The 9,313-nt window shown below is 46.5% G+C and overlaps 1 non-coding gene across 1 annotated transcript; it reads left to right on the forward strand.

The window, feature by feature from the left end:
* The first annotated feature begins 3,141 nt into the window (after window positions 1–3,141).
* On the forward strand, window positions 3,142–3,358 carry LOC147097429 (small nucleolar RNA U3). Its single transcript, XR_015074430.1, has one exon. It is a non-coding gene; the product is annotated as a small nucleolar RNA U3 (small nucleolar RNA).
* Window positions 3,359–9,313: the final 5,955 nt, after the last annotated feature.

The following is a 9,313-nucleotide window of genomic DNA, read 5'->3' on the forward strand; positions in this document are numbered from 1 at the left end:
CTGGACTCAAAATTGAGTTAAACAATTTCAGACCATAACCCCTGCCCCCATTTTTCAGGCAGTTTATGATTTTGCCATTCCCATTTGCAACATTTCATTCTCTCCTGCCTCTACCCTAGCACAGAATGTTCCTTCCTCCCCTCCCCCTGCCTCCTGCACCTGCTTAATATCTGTTCCATCTCCAGCCTTTTCCAGTTCTGACGAAGGGCCCCAGACCTGAAACGTTAACTCGGTTTCTCTCTCCACGGATGCTGCCTGGCCTGCTGAGTTTTATTTCAGATTTCCAGCATCTGCAATATTTTGCTATTGTGACAGGGCGCTCCCGATGGCCTTCGTGCCCCCGAGAGCAGTAACGCAGCCCAATTTCCCACTACTATGCAGCAATTCCAACTCTCAACACACAATAACACTGCACACACACAGATCTGTCAGCATCTGTAAGACAACGTTAAGGTACTGGATGTGGACCCTTCACACCTAAATGTGAACTTTTTCTTCTCTTCTCTTTACAGACGCCGGGAGACCTGCTACACTTTCCCAGAATTTTCTGTTTTTACTCCTGCTTCCTAAGGGGCAGCGAGGCGAAGTGTAGCACCCCTACCACCTTGGCACTGATCAGGGAGTGAACCCCAGACCGTCTGGGCTATAAGACTTGGCGCTAGCTTCAGCCATGCATTCACCCAGCAAGCCACATCGGCGAGCTTTCACTCTTTTAAATGGGTAAATGAGCTTTGGTGCATCAGCCCGACACCTTGTGTAATCAGAGGGGAGTATTAACAAATCGAGTATCATTTACATTGGGGCAGGTACATCACTCATTGCTCCCTCTACACAATAGCTTCCATTTAATTCCCTGCGTTTATTCACTACATAAAGGCGAATTGTGTGGGGTATTAGGACATTTGTCCAGGAGAATCGTGTTGATTGCAGAGCATGTTTAGACAGCCGCTGTACTACGGGATTATAGGCAAGAGAATAGCAACTCCTCGATCACAAATACAGCTTACATTTTGTTCTCAGATGTTGGATTTTCTGCTGGCTGCTGTAGAAACATAGAAGATAGGAGCAGGAGTAGGCCATTCGGCCCCTCGAGCCTACTCCGCCATTCAATGAGATCATGGCTGATCATCCAAATTCAGTACCCTGTCCCTGCTTTCTCCCCATATCCCTTTAGCCTTAAGAAATATATCTAACTCCTTCTTGAATATATTTAATGAATTGGCCTCAACTGCCCTGTGTGGTAGAGAATTCCACAGGTTCACCACTCTCTGGTTGAAGAAATTCCTCCTCATCTCAGTCCTAAATGGCTTACCCCTTATCCTTAGACTGTGACCTCTGGTTTTGGACTCCCCGACCATCGGGAACATCCTTCCAGCGTCTAGTCAGTCTAGTCCTGTTAGAATTTTATAAGTTTCGATGAGATCCCCTCTCATTCTTCTAAACTCTAGTGAATACAAGCCCAATCGACCCAATCTCTCTTCATACATCATTCCTGCCATCCCAGGTATCAGTCTGGTGAATCTTCGCTGCACTCCCTCCATGGCAAGAACATCCTTCCTCAGATAAGGTGACCAAAACTGCACACAATACTCAAGGTGTGGTCTCACCAAGGCCCTGTACAACTGCAGCAAGACATCCTTGCTCCTGTACTCAAATCCTCTCGCTATGAAGGCCAACATACCATTTGCCTTCTTAACCGCCTGCTGCACCTGCATGCTTACCTTCAGCGACTGGTGCACAAGGACACCCAGGTCTCGTTGCACTTCCCCTTTTCCCAATCTATTGCCGTTCAGATAATAATCTGCCTTCCTGTTTTTGCCACCAAAGTGGATAACCTCGCATTTATCCACATTATACTGCATCTGCCATGCATCTGCCCAATCACCCAACCTGTCCAAATCATACCGGAGTTTCTCTGCATCCTCCACACAGCACACATGCCCACCCAGCTTTGTGTCGTCTGCAAACTTGGAGATATTACATCTAGTTCCCTCATCTAGATCATTAATATATATTGTGAATAACCGGGTTCCTAGCACCGATCACTGCGGTACCCCATTAGTCACTGCCTGCCACTCGGAAAAAGACCCGTTTATTCCAACTCTTTGCTTCCTGTCTGCCAACCAGTTTTCTATCCAAGTCAGTACCTTGCCCCCAATCCCATGTGCTTTAACTTTGCATGCTAATCTCTTATGCAGGACCTTATTGAAAGCCTTCTGTGACTCCAGACCCACAGCAACGTGGTTGACTCTTAACTGCCCTCTGTGGTTCGAGAAGGCGGCTCACCACCACCTTCTCAAGGGCAATTAGGGATGGGTAATAAATACCAACCTTGCCAGCAACGCCCACATCCCAGGAATGAAAAAAAACCCAACCAACCTTAAAAAGGTGACATGAGGAAATACTTTTTTACATAATGAGTGATTAGGCTTTGGAATGCACTGCCTGATAGGGCGGTGGATACAGATTCAATTGTAGCCTTCAAAAGGAGAAAAAATTGCAGGGAAATGGGAACGAACGGGGGAGTGAGACTAACTGGATTGCTCTTCGAAAGAGCCGGCATAGACTCGATGGGCCGAATGGCCTCCTTCTGTGCTGCACTATTCTATGATTCTATGATTCTGGTTGGTGATGAGGGAATGGAGTTCGTGGTCAGGGCCGAAGATGTCGGATTCAATCTTCCCAAGTTCATCTGGAGGAAGTTAAAGTATCCCCGTCAGATGTTGCTCTGCTCCTCCGGCTCTATAATTCTTAGTTTGCAGTTTCCAAAGCTGATTTTAAATCTTTTTCTCTCTTTATCTAACCCGCTGAACCCATCCGTGCGGGGGAGGGCGAGTTGCTGTTTAAATATCACAGAGCGGGGCTTCCACCCACTGAGTGAATCAATGAGCAGGACAGTCGCTGGAGACAGGCTGCTAATATATGCAAATCACCTGCCTGCTGGGTAATGGCAGAATGACAGAAACTGTATTTCTTTTTCACACAATTATAATTATATTTACAAAGGGTGACTTGTATATATTGTATATATAGTGGATTCCGCACTGACCGCTGTGAATGGGCGAGAAGCGGGTGGGAGCTCAGCCTCTGTTAAAGGGGGTTTGCTGAGGGTGGGGAGCGGTGTGGCGGCCAATGTTAGGTAAGACTATACTTTTATGGATCATTTCTATAGTTTTTAACTTGAGAAATGTGTTCTGAAGTGTCTGGTCTCACTAACCACGAGGAGGAGTTACAGCGTTTCCTCCTGAGCGTGAAGCGGGTTACGAGTGTTGCTTTGTGCAAGAGCTTGTGGCCATTGATGACCGTTCCCTTCTCTCTGTGTGGGAGTTGTGGAAGGAGGAAACGCATTCTGAGTGGTTAGCTTTTTTAACGCTGAAAAACAAGATCAAATTTCCTTTTCTGAGTTTGTTCTGGTTGCAATTCTAGCTCTATTCCAACAGAGGGCTATTGTGTAAAGACAGTGTGCGGCTGAATCAAGCTGTGCAAAGGCCCTCGGTTCGCAAGCACCGAATGTTCCGAAGTCTCTTTAAAGCCTGAAAATAAGACCATTTTTCATTATTGTCTTACTTTCGTTTTTCATTTTTGCCCACCTGACATTGTCACCTGCCGACCTGAAACGATAACTCTGTTTCTCTCTCCACAGATCTTCTTAGGCAGTCCCTCGGGACCGAGGATGACTTGCTTCCACATTAAAAATTAGTTCTCGGGGGACTGATGAGTCCAATGTGGGACCTACAGTCTCTGTCACAGGTGGGGCAGACGGTGGTTAAAGGGGCGGGTGGGTGAGGTGCTTGGGTTGACGTGCGCTCATTGCGCTGCCTGCGCTTGGCTTCCGCTTGCTCCCGGCGAAGAGAATCAAGGTGTTCGGCGCCTTCCCGGATGCTTCTCCTCCACTTTGTGCGGTCTTGGGCCAGGGATTCCCAGGTGTCGGTGGGGATGTTACACTTTTTCAAGGATGCTTTGAGGGTATCCTTGAAGCGCCCTGGGGCTCTCTTGCCGTGTCGGAGTTCCGAGTAGAGCACAGATGCTGCCTGACCTTCTCATTCTTTCCAGCATTTTCAGTATTTATTGCATAAGATTTCTGTTCTAAAAAGGGTACGCTAAGCTGGACGCACTGCACCTATTTGCCTTGGTTTTAAATACTGCTAACTTAGCATCTTGTAGGCATCGGTCTCATGGTTTGTCATATTTTCCCAACAGGAGTGACAGGAGATTGCAGTGGACATCTCATATACTCACCGGTAGTAAAATACTGCAAAAAGAGATTAATATGCTTGCTAACTCATACTCGGCATTTATCAAGGCGCGGGCTTCAGTTCATAGGCAACTGCGACTGCTATGGAAGCCACTCTGCTGCTGTGAGTACAAGACCTAAATGTTGAGAGAAAGACAAACTACAACAAGTCCGAAATTTATTGCTGTACATCAGCAGCACAAATGGACCTCACAACTGAGAAATTCCTTCCCTCAGGCTTCTTACAATCTATCAATGTCGAAAACCCGTGATTGGCAGCAACTAACCAGGTGTAGTGGCGCTTCTTAGTTTCCAAACAGGCAGCCACTGAGCTGTGGGGCTGTTAACAACGAGTAGACGCGTGTCGAAATAAAACGTTCCCAAACGTAGCTTTGTCTTTTAAACTGTTTACTATAACACTTCACAAACGGAATTACAAAGCAAACACGTATAAACGAACACGGTCAAAAACTGTATTGCTCCAAACCTCACAACTTCTGCCTCCTTCAGCCACGTGGAGTTTAAACTGTAAAATGGCTGCATACCATGTGTGGCTTAGGGACTGTACCATTGTGGCAAGAATGAAGGGGGTGTCTCGGACTATACTACTGGAGCAAGAAAATAGGGGGTTTCTTAATACAATAAGTCAATCAGGTAAATTAACTGTATTATGCTATTTAACCAATATTTTAAAGTATTTTCTTAAGCTTTTACGGCTCTTACACCAGGACTTCTTGTTCTGCCGAAGGGTCACCGGCCTGAAACGTTAACTCTGTTTCTCTCTCCACAGATGCTGCCTGACCTGCTGAGTGTTTCCAGCACTTTTTGTTTTTATTTAAGATTGCAGCATCCGCAGTATTTTGCTTTTGTATTCATGTCAGTAACGTGATAGTTTCACGTATTCCGCTTCCTGTATCGATTCACTGATCAACTTGCACCATTATTATTCCCCATGTTATTTCGAAGTGCAAAATGAAAATCTTTCTCAATATCCCCCGATCTGACACTTCCTCTCTTCCATCACTGCCTCAGGTTTTCTCTGTGTTTAACTCATCAGGTACCGTTGCTATTTATAAGTGTTATAAGTCAGCCGTGGCTCAGCGGGTAGCACTCTCACCACTGAGACAGAAGGCTGTGGGTCAAAGCCCACTCAGTGAAACTTGAGCACAAAATCCAGGGTCACACTCCAGTGCAGTACTGAGGGAGAGCTGCACTGTTGGAGGGGCAGTACTGAGGGAGCGCCGCACTGTCGGAGGGGCAGTACTGAGGGAGTGTTGCACTGTCGGAGGGGCAGTACTGAGGGAGGGCCGCACTGTCGGAGGGGCAGTACTGAGGGAGCGCTGCACTGTCGTCGGGGCAGTACTGAGGGAGCGCCGCACTGTCGGAGGGGCAGTACTGAGGGAGCGCCGCACTGTTGGAGGGGCAGAACTGAGGGAGTACTGCACTGTTGGCGGGGCAGTACTGAGGGAGCGCTGCACTGTCGGATGGTGGCCTCTTTCGGATAAGATGTTAAACCGAGGCCCCGTCTGCTTTCTCAGGTGGATGTAGAAGATTCCACTGACACTATTCGAAGAAGAGCAGGGGAGTTCTCCCCGGTGTCCTGGCCGATATTTATCCCTCAACCAACATCACTAAAATAAGATTATCTGGTCATTATCACATCGCTGCTTGTGGGATTTTGCAGTGCACAAATTATCTGCCACATTTCCTACATTACAACAGTAACTACACCTCAAAACTTCGATTGGTTGTAAAGCACTTTGGGACAACGTCCTGTGGTTGTGAAAGGCGCTATAGAAATGCAAGTCTCTTTGCTTTTTACCTATCTGAGGGCTGGAAGAGCTTTCTATCAGCTTCACTCCAGTATTCGGGTTACACTCGGTTCTGTGGGACCAGATCTGCTGGAAATATGCAGTTCTCTGCCTCTCCAAGCATCAGGGGGAGAGAGACAACAGCAGGAATTGGCAACCTATATGACTGCTTAATGTCAACTAAAAAATCCTAACCAGGTCAAGTGTGGTCTGGAGCTGGTGATCTACTGGAACAGACCTGCGCCTGTTATCACGTTACTGAGGGATATGTGCACCCTGGTAGGTGACAGACAGGTGGACCTCAGGGGAAGGTCTTTGATAGGATATCGCACATGTACATATTGGATGTGTTCTCCAAATTGGGGCTCGGAAGAGAATCCACAATTTGATCAAATTGCTCCACTCCTGGGGATCGGGTTTGGAGGGGCTGGGGTGTACACCAGGAACTGGGAGGTCAAATCAACATTGTAGAGAAACAGCTGTCTATGCGGGTGCAGCACATTCTCTGGAAAAGCCTGATGGTCAGTTGTGGTGTGTTCTTGGTGCCTGTGTACGTGGCACAGGTCAGTGGGACACCTTTCCCACTTTTATCTCCCAGTAAGCTTCCAGTCAGAGTTTGGGATGAAGGAGGTTGTAGGGCAGGAGGAGGTTACAGGGAAGGAGGAGGTTACAGATAGGGTAGGCTGCGACCGTGGAGTGATTTAAATAAGGGGATGAGAATTTTAAATTTAAGGCTTTTGTAGATTATGAGCCAACATAGATCAGTGAGGTCAGAGAGTTGCGTGAGTGGAACTTTTTACAGGATAGGATATGGGTAAAGAAAGAGATAGAACGTGCCTTTGTATGGAGAATAGCAGAGGATTGGATTAACTGAAGTTTATGGAGGATGGGAGGCTGGCCTGGAGAGCATTGGAATAGTCAAATCTGGAATTGGTCTCGGCATGGCTGAGGTAGAGGCAGGGGCAATGTTACAGAAGTGGAAGTAGGAGGTCGTTGTGATGGTGAGGATGTGGGAACTGAATTCGGGGATTAACTGGACGTTAAGGTTGCAAATAGTCTGGTTCAGTTTGAGAAGTGGCCGGAAAGGGGTTTCAGATAATTAAGGAACTTGTACGAATATTGAACTTGTAGAAAATCATAGAATGATTAGGCAGAGTCAACATGGCTTTATGAAAGGGAAATCGTGTTTATCAAATTTATTGGAGTATTTTGAGGATGTAATTAGCAGGGTAGCTAAAGGGGAATAGGCAAGGCCCAGCGTGCTGGACACGGGTACGGTAGCGCAGTGGTTATGATACTGGACTTGTATTCCAGAGACCGGGATCTCATGATCTGGCAGATGGGAGTTCAAATCACCACCACAGGCAGCTGGGGAATTTAAATTCAGTTAATTAAATAAATCTGGAATTAAAAACTAGTGTCAGTAATGGTGTATTATTTTAAACTGAATTAGGACACAAGTTCAAACTATTAAACGGTAATTTTAGGACTGATATCGAGACATTCTCCTTGACACATACAGTGATCAGCACTTGGAATGGACTCTGAACAGAGTGATGGAGGTGATATTACTGGATTCATTTAAGAGACGTGAGTTCAAATCCCACCACGGCAGCTGGGGAATTTTAATTCAGTTAATTAAATAAATCTGGAATAAAAAGCTAGTGTCAGTAATGGTGACCATGTAACTACTGGAATGTTGTAAAAACCCATCTGGTTCACTAATGTCCTTTAGGGAAGGAAATCTGTCGTCCTTACCCGGTCTGGCCTATATGTGACTCCCGACCCACAGCAACGTGGTTGACTCTTAACTGCCCTCTGTGGTTCAAGGCGGCTCACCACCACCTTCTCAAGGGCAATTAGGGATGGGCAATAAATACCAACCTTGCCAGCAACGCCCACATCCCAGGAACGAAGAAAAACCCAACCAACCTTAAAAAAGTGACATGAGGAAATACTTTTTTACATAATGAGTGATTAGGCTTTGGAATGCACTGCCTGATAGGGCGGTGGATACAGATTCAATTGCAGCCTTCAAAAAGGAATTGGATAAATACTTGAAGGAGAAAAAATTGCAGGGATATGGGGAAAGAGCAGGGGGAGTGGGACTGACTGGATTGCTCTTTGAAAGAGCCGGCATAGACTCGATGGGCCGAATGGCCTCCTTCTGTGCTGCACTATTCTATGATTCTGGTTGGTGATGAGGGAATGGAGTTCGTGGTCAGGGCCGAAGATGTCAGATTCAATCTTCCCAAGTTCATCTGGAGGAAGTTAAAGCATCCCCATCAGATAGAAAAATACTACAGATGCTGGGAATCCGAAATTACAAAAGAAAATGCTGGAAAAACTCAGCAGGCCAGGCAACATCCGTGGAGAGAGAAATAGAGTCAACGTTTCAGATCGAAACCCTTCGTCAGGACTGAAAAAACACAGGAAATGAAACAGATTAAAAGGCCAGTTTGGGGGCCGGGAAATGGTGATGAGAGAACAAAAGAGAAGCGAAGAGACATTAAGAGGTATTCAAAACCAGACGAGATGGTGATAGGACTGGTGGAGAGTGGCTGTGAAACTGAGTCTGATCAAACACGAGAAGGGAAACTGAAATCAATGGAGATGAACAAGGTTGAAGAGCCAAACGGAGATCCCGTCGAAGAGAAGAGCAGAACTTCTTCAAGGTAGGCATTCCTAGAGGGGGTGTGGCAGTGAGCCTTTTAATCTGTTTCATTTCCTGCTTTTTTCTCAGTCCTGACAAAGGGTTTCGACCTGAAACGTTGACTCTGTTTCTCTCTCCACGGATGTTGCCTGGCCTGCTGAGTTTTTCCAGCATTTTCTGTTGTTATCCGCGTAAGATGTTGCTCTGCTCCTCCGGCTCTATAATTCTTAGTTTGCAGTTTCCAAAGCTGATTTTAAATCTTTTTCCCTCTTTATCTAACCCGCTGAACCCATCCGTGCGGTGGAGGGCGAGTTGCTGTTTAAATCTCTCAGAGCGGGGCTTCCACCCACTGAGTGAATCAATGAGCAGGACAGTCGCTGGAGACAGGCTGCTAATATATGCAAATCACCTGCCTGCTGGGTAATGGCAGAATGACAGCAACTATATTTCTTTCTCACACAATTATAATTATATTTACAAAGGGTGATTTGTATATTGTATATATAGTGGATTCCGCACTGACCGCTGTGAATGGGCGCGAAGCGGGTGGGAGCTCAGCCTCTGTTAAAGGGGGTGTGCTGAGTGTGGAGAGCGGTGTGGCGGCCAATGTTAGGT

This window comes from Somniosus microcephalus, chromosome 32 (genome assembly GCF_052327205.1).
Source record: "Somniosus microcephalus isolate GS21.2 chromosome 32, FLI_Smic_1.0, whole genome shotgun sequence".
NCBI classification, from domain to species: Eukaryota; Metazoa; Chordata; class Chondrichthyes; order Squaliformes; family Somniosidae; genus Somniosus; species Somniosus microcephalus.